Genomic DNA, 12,105 nt, shown 5'->3' on the forward strand with positions numbered 1-12,105 from the left:
TGTCGTGTTTCTCTTAAAACAAAAGCAACGGTACTTCTCAATCCCATGATTGGAAAGATTTAATATGAAAAAAAAACGAAAACAACAACTGAGATGTAAGAGAATATTTTTTGTGCAATTCCACTGGAAAGCTGTTTGTGTTAAACAGCCGCAGTTGTGTGTCTCTTGACTTGACTTGCTTGGCTAGGCTTTTCCAAACAAAACAAAGTGTTAACGAAACAGTTTAAAACTGATAAGGAAAGGCTTTAAAACGAAAATGAGTTTAACGCTTTAGATTAAAGTTTTTTCGGTACGGTTTGGAGTTTGTTTTTTTGTTTCGGTTAAATTTTTTGTTTTGTTTTTGTTGGATTTTTGGGCTACAAATTTGGTCAAGCAGTTATAACACAGAGATCGCAAAGTCGTTGTACCTTTTCGTTGTACGGTTAGGGGCCAACAAAATGCTCTTAAACTTTTTTTGGTAGTGGAGTGCTATGATGTTTTTGTGTCGATTTTCTTGGGGACCTAAGCCCGCTGTGAGTCTGCTGCTATTCGTGTTGAATGAGAGTTTCTGTGTGTGGCTGACTGGATGGTTGGTGGTTGGCTAGTGCTTTGTGGCTGCGATTGTGCCTCAGCTTCTTGGTGTTGTTTTGGCCAGCAACTTCTTGGACATGATTTGTGATTTAGTTTAATTTCAAGTGTTGTGCGTTACGTGCATGTTAGCGGCTTTTTTAACGGTTTTCCGTACGTGTGTTGCGTCGTATGTATCTCGTTGCTCTCTCGTCTTTACGAGTTTTACCGCCGCTAAAATTGAAAGATTTTTCAGCATATGAACGAACAAGCGGACGATCGTAGAATGAAATGAAAAGTGATTGATTTTCGCTTTCTGTAATGAGAAAATAAATGTTTATTGAATTTATAAATGAAATTATATAAAATTGAAAATTAAAACAAATAAGGAATTTTAAAGAAGTTCTTATAGTGTTAATTTGATTGCGATCTTAAGCGATAACAAGTGAAACAAAGTATTGCTCACATCAAAATAATTTTTTCTGCCCAGTCTGCATAAACGGAAACAATTAATTTTCTTAAATCTATGAAGAGAAGACGAAAGAAAAAACCTTAAAATTTCCAACGGAAGTCATCGTTTGAAATTGTGTATAAAATATGATAACTTACTTTTGGAGTTAAGGCCTCTAAAAGAAATTTGTGTACGCTGTATACATCTACCGCTGAATGTTATATTTTAAATGCCCCATGTTCGTCGGGTGATTTATAAAGTTGAAAATATTTGTGTGAAAATTAAAAAGCCAACAAACAACGGCGAAAAAATCTAAACAGGAAAATAACTTCAACCAACCAAAGACAATTTTCTTTCAGCTAATTAATTCAAAAGGAAAGAAACAGAAGAAAAACATAAAAAAGTCTTATTAATAAAGTTCATAATACAAGCTATAAAAATCTTAGTGCCAAAAACCCAATGGTGTTCAAGTGGATTTCTAAGCAAAAAAAAAAAATAATTTTCTTAAAGATTGAATAGATAACCTTCCTGTGTCGTTGCGTCCGTGCGTGCGTGTGTGTGTCTCACATCCCCCTTACAAACAAATGTTGAGAAAAAAACGCAGGAAAAGCCATTGCCATAGCTGTCAAAATAAAATTAATTTCATTATAGCCGAAGAAAGAAATATAAAAAATAACAAAATAAACACCGCCAAAAAATGAGCTCTCTCACATATAAAGTTTAATTTAGTGCTTGCTTGGTTATACTATTATCTTTAATAAGCGTGAGAATATAAAACGCTGTGGTGTGAAATTTTTTTTTATCAAGAAAAGAGGCTCTTCCCCTAGATGCTTATCCGTGTTACCACAAGAAAAAGGCAAACTAATTTTAATCATTAACAAAACCAAGGTGTGTCACAAATATTTATGAAATTGCTTTAAGAAACAAAAGTGTCGATGTAAATTAAATAAATTATAAAAATCAAAACTTAATTAAATTTGTCAAAACAAAGTTATCAAGACTAAACGAATGAAATTTCCCACAATTAACTTCATCAGATATTTAATGGATAACAGTTTTTATAAAAAGGTAGGTAAGCCCAGTTTTTAAGATATTAAAATATGTTTCAACTCATATAGCGTTGAAAATTATTTTTGCGAGAAAACTTAAAATTTTTAAATGAAGATGACATATTTGAGACGTTGAAGGGGTGACTACCACTTGTAAAGCCCAAGAAGCGCATTTTCAGGATTTTTTCCAAGAAAAATACCTAAATTTGTTGGTAGATTTTTTTCGTCTGAAAGTGCACATCTTAAACTAGTGTATGCATTTTTTGTTGAAAAATATTATGTTAATTTGTGGCAAACCATTTTTTTAAAAGCGTTTTGCGGTGCCAACGCTAGCTCGAAAACTAATTAACCGATAGTCATGTATTTTTGTGGGCTTATTTAGAACATAAAGATCTAGTCCTTCATCGATTGATTGTTCAAAAAATATTAGAGTTTGCTGAAATGGTGGACCAGAATAGCCCATATGAAATTTTATGGGGATGAACATTGGTCGCAAATGTGAATTCTTTGGACAAAAGTCAATGTTTTTACATTTTTCTTTTGAGTTTTTTTCTTCGCAATATTGAAGTAAACACTCCAAAACAACAAAAACAATGATTGTTTATTCCAAATTTGCATTTACCGTTAGACGAGAAGGAGTCAAAGTAGCGATTTGTTTACTGTGTTATTAATCGAGTTGAGTGCGCAGTATTTTGTGATAATTTGTGGGTTATAAAATCGCAATAAGTAAAAGTGTAAAGGTAAAACTCAAATATGGAGAAAAAAGAAGAATGTAAATAGAATCATTTTCCAAAAAGAACAGAAGAAAAATTCGGTCTAAGAACAAAGCTATCCACATATATCTGGAACACTCTTAAATTCTTACATTTTGTTTCAATGGTAAAATTGTTATGGACCGAAATAATTTTGATCGCTAGTGGTCGATGTTAGGAAAAAATCAATAATAATTTGATGTGTATACTTTAATAAAAAAAATCATTTCAAGGTGCGATTCGTTGCGATAAATGATGTACAATTTTTTTAGGCTACATCAAATTCCGAAATATTTCATATTCGGCTGGTACAAAATTAATTCTAAGAAACACAATTTTGAACCGATTTTCCTGAAAACTTGGTATTTTTATTTTGAGAGCCCAGAGAATATTTCAACCAAAAATTGTCGACATAGGTCCACGTTGGGGTATAGCCCCCATATAAGGGTACCCCCAATTTAAGGTAATTTGACAATTTTAGCCATATTTTTAAGCCGATTTAGCTGTAATTTTGCATTTTGATTTCTTAAAAGATATGAACCCTTCGCACCAAAAATGATAAACATAGGTCAAAGTTTTAGTTTAGACCTCATACAATGGGATCATCCTGTTTAATATATTTTAATGTTTTTTTGGAAATTCAGGGTGAAAATAATTCTGAATTAATATTTTGTGACAGTAATTATAAGTAAAACTAAATATTAATAAAAAGGAGCGTACAAATAGTTTTGGCCACAAAAATTGGATTTCGGACCAGTGTGGGATGGAATGAGAGATAACAGGCAATACTATAACAAAATAAAAAAAAAAAAACAAAAATTTGCCAAAATACCCGAGTTTTACGTCATTTTTATACCCTATACCACAATGTGGAAAAGGGTATTATAAGTTTGTTTTGGTAAAAATTCATGTAACACCGCGAAATATTCGTCGGAGACCCCCAATGTGGTATACCAATCTTCATATCTCGACGAGATAAAGCGATTTTGAGATGTGTGTCTGTCCGTCCGTTCGTCTGTCCATTATAAATTGTAAACACGCTCCAGGCCGCAATTATGGACCGATCGTCACGAAATTTTGTATGGAGGTCGGGTTCAGATCAGAATAGAACCCTATTCTTATTGGTGATAATCGTGAAATATTTATCGGGTGAAATGGACCGAAAACATAATATTTATCCAATTTTCTAGCGGCTCTGTAGGTCTCAATAATAGTCCGATCCACGCGTAATTTTAAATAAGGAGAAGCTAGCAATTTGAGATGGCGATCGGATAATATTTAGAGGGTTAAATGGACTAAAACTTTTGTGTGAAAATTGTGAAAATTTTTAATATACAGCTTATATCTTAATTCATGGAAGTGACATTCCGGACAAGTGAGATATACTTGAAAGTGGAACGCTTGTCATTTCAATTGATGCCAATTATGTTGGTGTACATGATCAGATAACAGAGTTACAGCCTAATACATTCCATTATTTGTTTGTAATGTAATAATAAACTCGCTAGAAGTCGCAATTATACATCAATAGCCACGAAATTTTGCACCGGGTAAGAGTATAAGTCGAAAAAGATGCCTACAATTTTGAATGATGATCTGATATTCTTTAGTGGGTGAAATGGACCATTACTTTTGTATGAAAAATATAAACATTTTATTTTTGGTCGATATTTTAATTCCTTGAGGACATATATATTTCGCAAAGTAGCCTACATATGGAAAAAATACTGACCTTTCCTCTGATGTAAATTGCAATAAAGTGTTTGCTAGATAACGGGCCTACTGCCTAATATATAATGGGTTCTGTGTAGAGAACCACATTTTTATCCCATGCTACATATTGTCTCTCCAAAAGTTCGTCCTAGACCCCTTATTTAGTATGCCAAAATTCATATCTCGACGATATAAAGCGATTTAGCGATGTGTCTCCGTCCATTAAAAATTGTAAACAAGCTTAAGGCCGCAATTATGGACCGATTGTAACGAATTTTTTAAGGAGGTTGGGTTCGGGCCAGAATAGAAATGATTAGTTTTTGGTGATGATCGTGAAATGTTCAGGGGATGAAATGGACCAAAAACAAAATTTTAACCAATTTTGTAGCGGCTCTGTAGGTCAAAATAATAAACCGCAAAATTTTAAACAAAGTTATGATGAAGAAGAAGCGTACAAACCAACGTGAAGATCAGATAATACTTAGCGGGTTAAATGGACTGAAACTTTTGTGTGAAATTGATAAAAATTTCAATAACGTAGCGGTTAAACAACGGAAGTAGTAGTACTACATAAGTGGGTTTCAATACATTTTAGTTTGTGTGAACAAAATATTCCTTTCCTGCTACAAAAATGTCTTTGTCATGCTAGATAACTTTTTGGTTTTGGTCATATTATACCTTACATCTCTGATATTTGATAATTCAATTTTCACAATCATTGAAAAGAAGCTCCGTGGAGAGCGATTGTCCATGGATAGTGGTATAGGGTATCCCATGATCGGCTCCGTCCGACTATAGACTTTTCTTACTTGTTAGTAACTACTTTTTGTGGCATTTAAAGGATTTTAAGTGGGTTAAAAAATAGCTCTTTTTTGTCAATGTGCCTCGTTTAAGAGACAAACATTCAAAGCATATTTTGAATTATGAGAAATATAGAAGTTAATTTTATAAAGTCCCTATAAAATTTCATTTTTCCCGAAATTCTGTGAATTTCATAGAACACAAATATTGTGTTTTTATTTTACTCAAAAAATTGGGAGCTTGGAAATGCTAATATGTTAAAGAATCAAAGAGAACTTTACAGATTAGTTTGGGAAACACTTTTTTTTGGTAAAAACATAGAATACCTACAGAAGCAAACAATTTATATCACGACAAAAGCTCAATTTAGAATTAGGGTGATTTAAATTTTTTAAATCGCGTTTAGATTTTCTCGTCGTATCTAAACATTCCTAAAAGTAGTTTTTTCTTTCTCAAGAAACCACATTTTCTAAATTTTGTTTCAATGGTGATGTGCAAAGTTGATGGTGTGGATTTTTTTATCCCATGGTTTCCAAAAGTAATTTCACAATTTAAATGTTGTAATATTCAATAGATCATTTGGATCTCGGCGTTTAGAAATGTTCTACCTATCTTTACCAATAGGAAAATGATTATTAGAAATTAGTTTGGCAGAATACATCCATTATTGTACGAAAGTTTAGTAAAAGGGGGGAGCAACATTTTAATACAAAACCATGAAACATGAAAATTGGGCAAACACTTTTTTTCACTAAAATATTTTTGAAATTTTGCCCTAATTTAAATAAACGACAAATTTCCTCCACTAATAAATTTAACCCATACCATTTTGGAAAAAAACTTACATATATTCCATTAAAAATCCACCAATATACTACCTACAGTATCTAGATTCTGATATATTGGTCGTATTTTTAGTTAAGAAATTTGCTCTAAAAAATAAAATCAGTTGATCAATCAATCAATAGTCTTTCTAAATCATATTGGGTTTGTTTTCTTCTACTGTCAGTCTATTGTTATTGTTTTGTTGTAGTTTACCATTCTGATATTTCAGTATATAAAAACGCATCGTAAAAAAATAGTCAACACTTCAAAAAATATTTCCCAAAACGAAAACACAATATTTGAACATTAAACAACTTATTGATACAAAATCGGACTTTGTAATATAATAATACTAATAATATTAGTAGTACCAAAACTCGATTGGAAAGATAAAAGGGCAGTTTCACTAAGACGATTCGAATTGAAATTCGTTCGATTTACTACCAAACTCCTGTTGTTGTTGAAAATGTTTGTTTGATTGAAAACAAAAATGAATCAAATATTTTTCAAAATCCGACTATATACTACCCTACACCACTGTGAATATGTAAAATATATACCCAGCGAAAAGTTTGCCTCCAAAGAGGCAGTTAAATGATATGTACAAGTGATTTGGAAGTGCATCAAATTATGCATTTTCACTCATGATTTTTACAAGGGAGTGACCCCGGAAAGAGGCACTCCATTGCATCGCATTTTAACTGACCCTTTGGCATTGCATTTTAACTGAACCTTTGGCACTGCATTTTAACTGAACCTTTGGCACTGCATTTTAACTGACCCTTTGGCATTGCATTTTAACTGACCCTTTGGGGTAGAATAGGAGGCAGTCCAGAGCACGTGTTTTGAATAACAAAATAAAATGCATTTATTATTTGTGTAAAACAAAAATTTTAATAACTTTATTAAATTAACATAAATTATAAAAATTCTGTATTGAATTCAATCGCAAACATGTGTGTTTCCTCCGCTCTTCATTTAATCCAAGATTAAGTGCTTTTGCTTCATCTGCTAAATGGGTTTGATATTGTCTTCCCATCGCCAGTTAAGATTTCGACATGTACTCCAACAGCACTCCATTGGGAAATTTTCTTCTCGTGAGTTACCGGAAAATGTTCACAAATTAAATACAATTTAGTTTGTATTAACAAATGTTTGGAAATGTTAACACGATTATCTCTTTTTGGAAATGTATTCCGCTGCCTGTAGAGATGTACAAACTGATTTATGTACATGTAGGGATCTCTAACAACTGCTAATAAAATGTAGTGAACGGAGTGCCTTTTTCACGACTCCGTTTGCACTGCCTCCGGATGTTGTTAAAATTTAACAAATGGATGTGATTCTTTGGATTGCATTCAAATGCGGTTAAAATGTGAGGAATGGAGTGCCTTTTTCACGACTCCGTTTGAACTGCATAAAAACATCCCGTAAAAGAACTAGTCTACATTGCACTACTTCCAATTTATTTGGCTGGGTATGGGAGCTAAATCCAAATCAGAACAGATTTCGATATAATTTTTCACATTTATTTGTTGACCAAATTCAGTCACAAAGTCCAAATTTCATCAAAATTGGACATATATAGCGTGTTTCGTGCGTCAAATACCTCCAATGTGCCTAAAATATATATGAGAGCTATATCCAAATCTGAAGCGATTTCGATATAATTTGGCACAGTTATATCTAGACCAAATACCGTCGCACATTCCAAATTTTATTGACATCGTACATATGTAGCGCGTTCCGTGCATCAAATACCTAAAATCGGCCGAGAATATATATGGGAGCTATATCCAAATTTGAACCGATTTCTATATAATATGGCACACTTATTTCTAGACTAAATACCGTCGCACATTCCACATTTAAATGAAATCGGACATACATAGCGTGTTTCATGCTCCAAATGTCTTAAATCGGGCGAAAATATATATGGGGGCCCCCCCAATTTTCATGCGAATCGGACAATAAATGCGACCTGTACATTGTTTACAAAAATACATGGACAGACAGACATGCGTAAATGGATTCAGAAAGTGATTCTATGTAAATCCCTAAAAGGAACTATGGGTCTATCTCGTTTCCTTTACGAACACAACATTAGTGATTTTTTGTGCATTGGTTTAGGAAAAAGCCTGGCTTAAAATTTTTTGTTGTAATCAGAATTTGACATCTATTCATAGATGCAACAGTATTTTTTAAATGCATTTTGATTTTCTCGGAAAATATATAAACAAATCTGGGAGTAAACTCAAATTAACCTAAATCGGAGCCCTTAAAAATGTCTAAGAAATAAATTAAAAATACGTACAGAATCTAGACAATGCGTAGAAAAACATGAAAACGAAATTATGGCGATTGCAAATTACCACGAAAATATATTTTTTTGTTTTTGATTTACCATCGTTATCTGTGATAACTTATGTGGTTAGGAAATAATGAGTTATATTGAAATTACAATCATTCAAAAAATATGAAAATTAAAATGCCGTATGTTAGCGAATTCGTTTCAATCAGTTTATGGATTTTCCCATTAAATAAGAATACCATTATTAAAAATACTTCATTTTACATATATTTTAAAAAGATTCGTCTAGAACCTGAGTTGTGTCATTAAATAAGAATTTTAAAGAAAATAGGTGGATAAATGTGGGTATTACCATTCTATTTCAGTTGGATACGACATACACTCACAACATATATTTGTTGTTTCCGTAATACAATAAAATATTTTATATTACTAAAATAACTATAACAACCCTATGTTCCAATCGGAATGAAAAAGAAAGTTTGTTGTCTAAGTCTATTGTTCTAAGTATGTAGTTGCAATGACATTTCTAACTCGTATTTGCTAAGCCAATATAATTATAGTCGCAATTTCGAAACCAATGTATTTTTATAAATGTACATCAATTGCTTCAAAACTATATTCATTTAAAGATGAAAGTCCTCTGAAAGTTCTTAATAAGCAATGTAAAGTTGCACAAATTTTAAGTCTAATTGCTCGATATTTAATATTTTCCCCGACGTTTCCAAATGAAATGAGCAACGTTTATACTCTTAAAATGGCCAATAAAAAGTCGATTATAATAAAACTCGAACAAATGGAATATGGGCATAGCTTGATGCCTTTCGCTACATGCTGTATATTTCTCCACAGTCGAAAATCTACTTTGTACTGATTTAAAGTTCTCGATAGAGGCATATATTTTTCATTAAAATAAAAAGAACTCAAAATATTAAAATTACGATAGTTGCAATATCTCTGATATTTGACCATCAACACTGACACATTTGATATAGAATTAAAGCAGATATGGCCTACTTTTAACTGGTTCAGAAGGTCTATTTATACCCTACACCGCACAGTGTTGCCGCTTCCATACAAAAGTGGACAAAAATAGAAGGAGTTGACCTAGGTTGATGAATTTTTGCACAAGTACTTGTAAGGGCATAGGAATGAAAAATTTCAACTTTGGTCCATATCGGTTCAGATTTGGATATAGCCCCCATATATATCTTTCTCCGATTTTGCTATAACTCGGTCAATTTTGATCGAATAGCCTTCAAATTTGATATGTGATGGTAGAGCTACTCTGGGGCCTAAGAAAATATTACATATTAAATTTGAAGGCTATTCGATCAAAATTGACCGAGTTATAGCAAAATCGGCGAAAGATATATATGGGGGCTATATCCAAATCTGAACTGATTTCTTTGAAAATCGGTAGAGCTACTCTGGGGCCTAAGAAAATATTACATATTAAATTTGAAAGTTATTCATCAAAAATTGAGCGAATTATTGCAAAATCGGGGAAAGATATATATAGGGGCTATATCCAAATCTGAACCGATTTTTGCTAAAATCGGTGAAACTACTCAGGAGCCTAAGAAAATAACACATACTAAATTTGAAGGCTATTCGATCAAAATTGAACGAGTTGTAGCAAAATTGGGAAAAGATATATATGGGGGCTATATAAAATCTGAACCGATATATCTCAGAAGGTTGCAAGGATGGGCAGAATGTTTTTACACATTTTGATTTGGAAGATATGTCCAATTAACGGAAAACAGGAGCCAAGGTGGCAATAGGTGGCAATCAAAAGATCTGCTCTACTAAATATTAAGAATTTTGAATTTTTTTATCAAATTTAAATTTTGATTTCTTGATAACGGTACATTGCCCATGTGCAGTTAATGTCAACTTTTTGTACTAAAACGTTATATCTATAGCCCACTCATCAAATCCCCATCCAAAACTTTTAGTATTATCAACAAATTTTTCAGAAAATGTTATTTTAAATGTCGCCTTATTTTCATATGATTATCGCCTTAGATTACCTGGGAAATATTTTTCATATTTAAAGAGCTATAACTTCATTATGGATGCACATATCGACAAAATTCTTTCAGATACCTTGTATCGGATGTGTTTACTGTAAGAAAGAAACATAAACATATGTAAAAGTTAACATCACATTTTTTGATTTTTGTCCACGAGGCAACACTGTGCACAGCACTGTGGTAAGGGGTTTTATGCATTTGCGTATTTGTAACATGCAAAAGGTAACGAGATATACCCGTGGTAACTTTTGACGATCTACATTGCATCACTTTCCATGTATTTTTGTAATCAAAGTTCAGATCGCATTTCTTGTTCGATTTAAATAAAATTTGGGGAAGATCAGTTTTTTGGCCAAAAGGCGAACGCTGTTTATTTTGTAAAGATCAGTACAGATGTGGATGTAGCTTCCATATATATTTTCGTCCGATTTTAGGTATGGTAACATGGGGCGCCTTCGCCACGTTTTTGTTCAAAATGTTCTCATATCGACACCGTTACAGTTTTTTCAAATATTATTTTTGGTAACAATATAAGCATATCTTGGCGAAGGCGCCCCATGTTACCATACCTATTTGGTACACACGGAATTTTTTTACGGAATTTTATCCAAAAATAAATTTGCCAAATTATATTGAATTATGTATTTAGTGGAACAAACGCACGTTCTCTGTCCAATTTTGAGGAACAATTGGTATACGTAACGAAATTTTGTTGATTCACCAAAACACTATGTGTGTTCAGTTTTGGTGAAATTTTGAATCTTTGACGACTTTTTTATTAAATACAGCATATACGCTATGTATGTTTAATATTGATGAAATTTTAAGATGCGTCGTATGTTTTGGAATTTTGGAAAATCTATTGAAATAGATTCAGATTTGGATATAGCTCCCATATACATATATTCTTGCCCGTGTGAATGCGTTAAATATAGCTCCCATTTATATTTTTGCCTGATTTAATGTTATTGATGTGCCAAACACTCTATGTATGACCAATTATTATGAAATTCGGGCAGATATCGGACAAAACCAATACTGACCTTTTAAAATTAGTTATGATTATTAAGATATAAATCAGTTCGATTTCAAGTGTATGTACATTAGGGTGACCCAAAAAAGAAAAAGAAAAACATTGAAGGGCCTACCCCCTATTTTTCCATTTGACCCAAGACCTTTTATATGAAATTTTACGGCGATCTGTTAACGTTAACCCGTGCCACCTGAGCTATCTCTGTTTCAACAGAAATTTGTTTGATTGTTTTTTTTTTGCCACTTACTTAGGCGGCATGCTCTGGGAATCACTGAATAAGGATTATTTTCTTCTTATGCCCTACTCCACAATGTGGGAAGGGTATTTAAGTTTGTTTTGCTAAAAAATCATGTAGCACCACGAAATATTCGTCGTAGACCCCCAATGTTATATACCATTTTTAATATCTCGACAAGATAAAGCGACAAGCGATGTGTGTCCGTCGATCCATTATAAATTGTAATCAAACTACAAGCCGCAATTATGAACCGATCATCATGAAATTTGGTATGAAGGTCGGTTTCACATCAGAATAGATCTTGGGTCAAAATGGAAAAATGTGGTATGAAGGTCGGTTTCACATCA

General features: G+C 32.6%; 1 protein-coding gene across 2 annotated transcripts in view; it reads left to right on the plus strand.

The window, feature by feature from the left end:
- Positions 1 to 220: 220 nt before the first annotated feature.
- Positions 221 to 12,105, plus strand: part of LOC141403595 (uncharacterized) — a 177,531-nt gene continuing 165,646 nt past the window's right edge. The window contains exons 1-2 of one of the 2 annotated variants that reach the window (XM_073986271.1): positions 221 to 289; positions 1,825 to 2,065. The gene's annotated coding sequence lies outside the window, so the exon portion shown is untranslated. Of the gene's footprint in view, positions 2,066 to 12,105 lie in introns of both variants that reach the window. The other variant, XM_073986262.1, reaches the window with a different exon arrangement.

This window comes from Musca autumnalis, unplaced genomic scaffold (genome assembly GCF_047663935.1).
Source record: "Musca autumnalis isolate F117 unplaced genomic scaffold, ASM4766393v1 scaffold_1, whole genome shotgun sequence".
In the NCBI taxonomy this organism is placed as follows: domain Eukaryota; kingdom Metazoa; phylum Arthropoda; class Insecta; order Diptera; family Muscidae; genus Musca; species Musca autumnalis.